The sequence below is a fragment of the Callospermophilus lateralis genome, chromosome 2 (assembly GCF_048772815.1).
Source record: "Callospermophilus lateralis isolate mCalLat2 chromosome 2, mCalLat2.hap1, whole genome shotgun sequence".
NCBI lineage: Eukaryota > Metazoa > Chordata > Mammalia > Rodentia > Sciuridae > Callospermophilus > Callospermophilus lateralis.
Genome location: NC_135306.1, coordinates 123,814,546 through 123,823,142, shown reverse-complemented (window position 1 = coordinate 123,823,142; position 8,597 = coordinate 123,814,546). Strand labels below are relative to the sequence as shown.

The following is an 8,597-nucleotide window of genomic DNA, read 5'->3' as shown; positions in this document are numbered from 1 at the left end:
ATTATCAAGAATACAAGTACCAATAAATGTTGGCAAGGATGTGAGGGAAAAGGTACACTAATACATTGCTGGTGGGACTGAAAATTGATGCAACCACTCTGAAAAACAGTATGGAGACTCCTCTTTGACATGGAAACTAAAAAGAACAATAAAAAATTTAAAGAAAGAAAGAGATTGTACTGGAGTGAAGCAGAAAGTGTTTGCTTCAAGAGAAGACCATAGGTAAAGCAGCAAATGAGAATCCAGAATGTTTAAACATGGAGGAAAATTCAGGAATAGAATAAACAGCTATGCAGAGGCAAAAAAGAGTATGGAGCTAGAGATGTAGTCCAGCTGTCGTGTGCTTACCTTGCATACACAGGGCCCTGGGTTTGATTTCTAGCAACATACATGTACACGTGGAAAATGGCAGAGTTACTTGTATTGAAGAGAAGGATCATAATGAAATATGAAAAAATAAAATTGTGGGATGATAGTTTGGACCCTGATGATGTAAGATCATTAGTCTGCAGCTAAGGTGTTTAGAGTTCTCTCTATTTTTGGTGGAAAGTCATGTTTCTACAAAATACAATAAAGTTTGATATACTTATTATAGAAAATTTAGAATATACTAAAAAGTAGAAAGAAAAAAATAAATCATTTATAGTCATGGCACAGGAGAAAAACCTATTAATACCTTTAATTATGTACTTTCTTCTAAATTTTTAATGCCAGCATATTATCTTTTACATCATGTTGATCATGGGAATTTATAAAATTTTATCTTTTTCCCCCCAAATTCTGAATCTCACTAGCCAGAGAAAAGTTTTAATAGGCACTATATTTCATCTGATTTGAGGGATAAATCATATTGCTTACAGATTTTTTCCCCACACATGCTTTTCATAGTTGAACTCAGGCCATATTTGTTGATTTTTATGCCTGTTTTCCACAGAAACTTTCAAATATTCCAGTTATAAGTTAATTAGAAAAAAAAGGGGATCAGGAACAGATGATATCTGTACCTGGGTAGTTTAGGTTTTTTTTGTTTTGTTTTGTTTTGTTTTCATGTGTAAAAGCACAATAGCTCAAGCTCTCGGGATTCCTGTCTTGGCATGTGAGCTCTCCTCTCCCTCTTGTAAGGGACACTTACAAGAATGATACCATTCACTCCATGATCCATTGAAGGAGGCCTCAGCAGGGCTGAACTTGCCTACACCATGCCCTCAAACCTCCTGAATTAATCCTTGAAAAATAGCCCTTCTCCAGATGGTGGGAATAAAACTAGTTCTCTTCAAAATAGAAAACATTTTGAAAGATGGCTAGATTAGCTAGAACTAGCCAAAACACCAAGCAAAATATGTCACTAGTTTGAAGAATGTATCCTTTATTTCTGATAAAAATAGCAAGGGGCACTCTGCTTCAGAGTTCACCTGAAAACAATGACAAAATGTGAATCTCTGTCAACACCTCTCCATAGTCTAAGGAAAGATGAACATTTCCAAGCACTCGTTCTGACAGCCAAAGTGAATATTCTGCTTCCAACTCCAAGGACGATGAAGGGGTTTCTGAGGAACATAATGCAGTCACGTCTAGTCAAAAGATTCAAGCTCACAACAGAGTAGTTTCAGCTCCTGTTTGCAAAGAAACATCTTCAAGAGAATAAAAAAGAGATAAAACAAATGATTTAGTTTGAGAATATTTTGAAGCTCATAGCAGTTTAGAAATTTTAGCCTTCGATAGAACATGGAAGAAGCTAAAGACAGACAAAACCGGTCAGAAGTTTGTGCAATTTGTTGAGCAAGATTCTCTTTTGTTGTCTGCTGAATATGAACAACTAAATCAACACGTGAAAAATCATTTCATAAAAGGATGCTGCAGTTCTGTCTTGGGTTCTACATGGTACTTTATGATTTGGGTCCTAGGAGAAATTTACTAGAAAGGTTTTGAAACACCAGGCTGCAAGATATTACTACTTGTGCTGTCATCAATGTCTTCCTTCCCGGAGTCAGTGTGAGATCAGTCCTGAATTATATAACAGAAGAAATCTTTGACTGTATGGGTGATCTCTGGAGTGTACTAGATCAGTTAGAGTGGATCATAAACAAATTTAAAGAAGATTCCTCTTTGAAACTCTTTCTTCTCGTCCACAATTTGTATAGCCAAATGATGGGAGGGGATAACAGCCAGCATATTAGTAGACAGTGCCACTTCTATGTAACATACACCTCATAGCATCTACCAATCACCTCAATGCTTCTCTCACATGGAATCATGCAAAGCAGAGTCTTTATAACTGGCTTGGGTGTGGCACTATGACACAGAGCCCTTATACTAAAGAAACCTCCTTGTAAGAATTCTGGTTAAATAATCTGTATCCCTACCACTTAGTTCCTGACTCCAGTCTTACAAAGTCTTACCACAACACAGGGGGATTTTTTTCAAGCTACTAATGAAGTATCAGCTGGGTAACAGATGTCCTTCCTACGTTCTTTTCAAAACTTTCTTCTCAAAGTTCACTAGCAGTGTTGAGAGGCATTTCTCATCAAATAATTATCTGACACTCTAGGCCCTGTTAAATGAATTTAGGTACCACAAACTCACAAAAACAAAGAAGGGAACTTGGGAATGTTTCATAATTCCTGCTGGCTATGGACCATTGATTGATCTCTTGGAAAATGAGAAGAAGAGGCTTGAAGTTGTCCTTTGCTCTTGAACCTTCCATGGAAGTGTTGTTGTACCCCAGCTGCCCCTTCCCTAGTTTAAAGGACTGTGTTTATACCCAACACTAGGCTCTTTTTAAGGCAAACAGCTAAAATGAGGCAGAGATATCGTCAATTAGAAATTTTGATTAGCCTGACTAGGTACCATCTCTAGTACTAAGCAGTGGTCCTCAAGTTGAGAAAAATGTGCCTTTTATTTATCACAACTATGGAGACTTCTTGCTGGAACAAACAGTGTGCTCAGGGACTATTGGGAACTGGATTTTAAAAATTCTTTTATACAAGAGATATTGTTCTTATTTTTGAGGGCTTTTCAATACTTCTCAAATTGATTATTTGCAAATATGCTTGTTCCAGAGTGTGGAAGTACACATATAGGCATTGCATAAATATGTTTCATTTGCTGTTCTTACTGTCAGAACTGATGAATGTAATGGAGAAGACAGATCATCTCTTACTGCTTCTGACAAAGGATTGGGAAGAAGTAATGATCCAGTTTCCTCCTTTAGGATTTAGGCTACATACCTGCAATTGGGGGAACATAACACTATTTATAACACTGGGGTAATGGGAAAAATAACAAAGAGCATGCAGGGTGTACACCCAACCTAGAAAGCATGTGAACAGTGGGTCACGATGTTTGGAAAAGCTGACATTCTGTGCCATGACTTTCATGATTCAAATGAAAAACACTGGCTAGAGAAATAAAATCCTGAATTACATTTTAGTAATTGTTTTCAAGACAATGGAAATGAAAACATTTAATTATTCTTGGGGAAAAAAAAAGAAAGAAAGAAAAGCATAATGACTAAGATCACTCAACATGAGTGGTAAAAATGTTGAAATCCATCATTCAAATTCCTTGGCACTGGCAAAGGCTTTTATGTGGCTCCAGGCAACTCTGCTCTTATGGAAGGAAGAAGAACATTTTGTAATATTCTTGTCATAAATATTCCAATTGTGTAAGAGCAGAATAATAAATTAATTTTTAGTGGTACCTCAACAGGCAGTATGTCCCATCTGATTATAGGGTAAAAAAATGTCACTTAAGAAATACTGTTTCTCACATGAGGATTAGAGTGGAAGCAGAGGGAAAGATTAGGACCAAACCTAGCTCCAGGCTATAAAATCCACCTGGTGAGCAATCTTTCAATCAGAAAACTGACTTTGTCAAACAGCTGAGTAACAGCAGCTCTATAAACTTTTGGGAGCCTGACATACACGTTCTGGAATTGTTCATTTTTAGTCAGTTGACAATTACATGTCTTTAAGCAATTTTTTTTCCCAAAGATGGTTTAGGATTTACTGATTCCACCAGCATGTTTGAGCATGGCTTTTCTTAAAATATCGTTTGTCAGATAACTCGATGAGTATGAAATTCTAAGATCACAATCTTTTTTCTTTCTTCCCATCTCAAGATTCATTCAATAGAGATACAGCTTTGGTCTTTTCATAGATAGAAACCTATATGTTCTTGCCCCTGTTAACAGCAAAATATCTTTGGAGTTCTTCTGGATGACTAGGGGTCACGGAGCTTTCATAAGACAAGCACAGATAGGCCTCTGGGTCTTCTTTTCCCCAATAGAGCTTAACAGTCCCTATAAAAAGTGGGGACACTCACTCCCAAATGAGAAAGACTTTGTTTTTCATGCTGTCAGTTATGTTTTCCATTCCATTTCATGTGCTGTAGTGCAAGAAATCGGCTGGGAAATCAGCTACTACAGTAGCTACTAGGTAGTTGTCTTTTTGGACCCAGACTTTTTTCATTTAATATTTTGGGTCAGATAAGTGTCAACATCAGAACTGTTCTTTTGTGGAATCTGTCTGGCAGCAGTGATTAAGGTGTATTAGAATGTGTAGAAAATGAAGTGGACTGTTTAGAGGCTATAATTATCAAAGTGAGATATAAAGGCCACATGAGCCAGGCATGGGACACATGCCTATAATCCCAGCACCTCAGGAGGCTGAGGTAGGAGGATCTTGAATTTAAAGCCAGCCTCAGCAATATAGTGAAGCCCCAAGCAAGTTGGTGAGACCCTGTACCTGAATATACAAAAAAGGGCTGGGGATATGGCTCAGTGATTAAATGTCCCTTGGTTCAATCCCCAGTACCAAAATAAATAAATAAAGGCAACTTGAAGGACTCCAGATATCAGTAAAAAGAATTGATGCAGAAAAAAAAATGATATGGACAGAACAAAGACAGGCAGGGTGAGAGGCAAGGCATGGCCTCATGTCCTATAAATTGGGAAGACTTGAAAATAGGCGGTCTATAGTTAAAACTGGGTTCCTTTCTTGGTGGATCTTTGCCTGGTGTGGAAATAAACAGAGACCACCCAAATAAGAAAAAGCAAAGACTACTTATTCATAGCTAGCTATAGTAAGGGAAATCAGCTGCTGTCATTTGAGATTTGACAGGCTCAAAATGCAGGTAGAGAAGGAGGGCAACTTCTTAGTGTGAGAATGAAGGCTTCAGGTCTGCCCAACTGGAGGTGGCTGGCAGGGGAAGCTGTTGGCTGGTCACTGGATGTAGGGCATCCTGTGTGATGGCTTTTGGGTACATATGTAGTTTCCTCTGACTGGTCCAAAGTTGGAAGCAGGGACAAAAATAAAGACACCAGTCCATGGGAGTGGTATGTTTTTTTCCCACCCTTTCACCTTCAGTCTGTGGATGTCTTTTCCTGTGAGATGAGTCTCTTGAAAGCAACATAAAGTTGGGTCTTCTTTTAAAATCCAATCTGTCAGTCTATGTCTTTTAATTGATGAGTTTAAGCCATTTGCATTCAGGGTTATTATTGAAATATGCTGTGTATTCCCAGTTTGATTTATTTTGGTTTTTAACTTGACTTGGTTTCTCCTTTGAATGGCCTTTCCTTTACTGTAGTTTCTCCCTTTGCTGATTTTCATTGTTATTTTTCATTTCCCCCTCCTGCAATATTTTGCTGAGGATGCTCTGTACTGTAGGCTTTCTCACTGTAAATTCTTTTAATTTTTGTTTATCATGAAAGATTTTTATTTTGTCATCAAATCTGAAGCTTCATTTTGCTGGACATAAGATTCTGGGTTGGCATCCATTTTCTTTCAGAGCTTGGTGTATGTTGTTCAAGGATCTCCTGGCTTTGAGGGTCTGGGTTGAAAAATCTGCTGAGATATATACCTAATTAAAATGAGTAAATAAATTTTAAAAATAGGAACCAAATTTGTCCAAATTATTTTATTGTGTGGAATTTATTTATTTTTTTTTTAATTAATTTTTATTGTAGGTTGTTCAAAACATTACATAGTTCTTGATATATCATATTTCACACTTTGATTCAAGTGGGATATGAACTCCATTTAACCCCAAAATAAAATAGCACCAATTGCTAAAAGAACAAAAATGACACTGTCAGTTATTCATCCAGACATCGCCATCGGGGGCTAATTGTGACAGAAGTGATAGCTGTTTAGCTTCCTGGATTATGATTAGAGATGGCAATCTGGCTTCCTACAAGTCTGACTTCATAGGATGCTGGCTTTCTGGGCTATATCGTAGATAAAGGGACTGGTTTGCTGGGAAGGTTGCACAGGTTCACACATGATCTAGACATTGTCCCTTTCTATGTTCACTCTCCCACTGAGCAAGTTGTTCTGAACTCCATGGCTCTTGTACTTCTGTAACAGGAGAAAGTCTGGGGCATTCCCTTGGCTGAATGACCACATCTGTTTAACTTAAACTCTGTAATTCATAAGTACTTTATTCTCGGAGTTAGATTTCTTCATATTTTTCCTTCAATCCTGTACTTCAGTACTGCTCATTGCCCTGACACATCTGTGGCAATGATCCTAGGCTGCTTTGTCACTGCTCTGAGGGACCTCATCTTCTTTCAAGTCATAACTTTGTTAGTGTCAACACATCCTCTGGATGGGTCACATTATATATGAATGATAGACTGAAAGAGTTGTAGTAACTGCTAACATCAGGGTTAGATATACACCAAGATGAAGCCAGCTCACACAGATCCCCTGAGCCACTGTCAGCATGTCAGCCTATTCCACATTAAAACCACACTGTCTTTTGCTGAGAAGCTTTTTAATTTGAATCCATCTCATTTACTGATTCTTGATTTTACTCTTACACTTTAGGTGTCTTGGTAGGGAAGTCAGATCCTAGCCATATGGTGAAGATTTGGGCCTACTTTTTTTTCTGTTAGGCACAGGGTCTCTATTCTAATGCTTAAGTCTTTGATCCACTTTGAGTTGATTTTTGTGCAGGATGAGAGATAGAGGTTTAATTTCATTTGCTACATGTGGATTTCTAGTTTTGCCAGCACCATTTATTGAATAAGCTATCTTTTCTCCAATGAATGTTTTGGCTCCCTTGTCTAGTATGAGATAACTATATATATGTGGGTTTGTCTCTGTGTCCTCTATTCTGTACCATTGGTCTACATGTCTATTTTGGTGCCAAAACCATGCCATTTTTGTTACTATTGCTCCATAGTATAGTTTAAGGTCTGGTATTGTGATGTCTCCTACTTCACTTTTGTTGCTAAGGATTGCTTTAGCTATTCTGGGTCTCTTATTTTTCCAAATGAATTTCATTGTTGCGTTTTCTTTTTCTGTGAAGAATTTCATTGGGATTTTAATAGGAATTGCATTAAATCTGTTTAACTCTTTTGGTAGTATGGCCATTTTGACAATATTAATTTTACCTATCCAGGAGCATGGGAGATCTTTCCATCTTTTGAGGTTTTCTTCAATTTCTTTCTTTAGTGTTCTGTAGTTTCCATTGTAGAGGTCTTTCACCTCTTTTGTTAGATTGATTCCCAGGTGGTTTTTTTGTTTTTTTTGTTTTGTTTTGTTTTTTTGTTTTTTTTGAGGCTATTGTGAATAGAGTAGTTTTTCTAATTTCTCTTTCAGTGGCAAAATAAGCCAATTCCACAAAACCAAAGGCCAAATGTTTTCTCTAATATGTGGATGCTAATTCATAATAAGGTGGGGGGCACTAGGGAAGAATAGGTAGAGGGAAGTGAGGGGAGGGGACAGTGGGGATGTGGGGATAGGAAAGATAATAGAATGAAACAGACCTTATTACTATATGTGTATGTGTGACTTCATGTCCAATATGATTCTGCAACATGTATACTCAGAAAAATGAGAAACTATAACCCATCTATGTATAATATATAAAGTGCATAAATGCATTCTACTATCATGTATAACTAATTAAAACAAAAAACTGAAAAAAAAACACACTGTGAGAATAAGGCCACTAGGGCTGAATTTCTGGAATTTTATAGTTTTAGTTAATTAATGACTAATAGTCTTTCAGAGAGTGTAATGGTGGTCATACAAACAGACATGTGGACTATAACTATTCTTTAGAAAAGAAAAAACTTCCATACATGAGTCATCTATTATATTCCCAATAGATTATGTCTAATCTCTACACAGTCTTTACAAGGTAATTATTAGCATCTCCATTTCACAGATGAGGACATTGAAGCTCAGAAAGAGTGAACACATTTGTTTAAGTCCACATAGTAAGTAGCAGAGATGGTACAATATTGTACAAGTAAAGCCAGAACAAACAAAAATAAGAGCTTACTATGCCTTAGGCTAACCCCAAACCCTTCATTTTATCTGTTAATAATACTCTCTTAGCATAGACTTAACCCTCCTTACAAAGTTCATCTGTCAAGTTTTACATTCTTTATATATATATGGCAGCAAAATGCATTACAATACTTACTACACATACAGAGCACAATTTTTCACATCTCTGGCTATATACACAGTATATTCAAACCAATTCATTTCTTCATACCTGTGCTTTGGATAATAATGATTATTACATTCCAACCTCATTAATAACCCCATGTCCCCTCCCTTCCCCCCTAACCCCTCTGCCCT

The 8,597-nt window shown here is 37.1% G+C and overlaps 1 pseudogene; it reads left to right on the top strand.

Moving 5' to 3' along the window:
- Positions 1-487: 487 nt before the first annotated feature.
- LOC143387602 (origin recognition complex subunit 2 pseudogene) lies at positions 488-2,695 on the top strand (annotated as a pseudogene).
- The last annotated feature ends 5,902 nt before the right edge of the window (positions 2,696-8,597 follow it).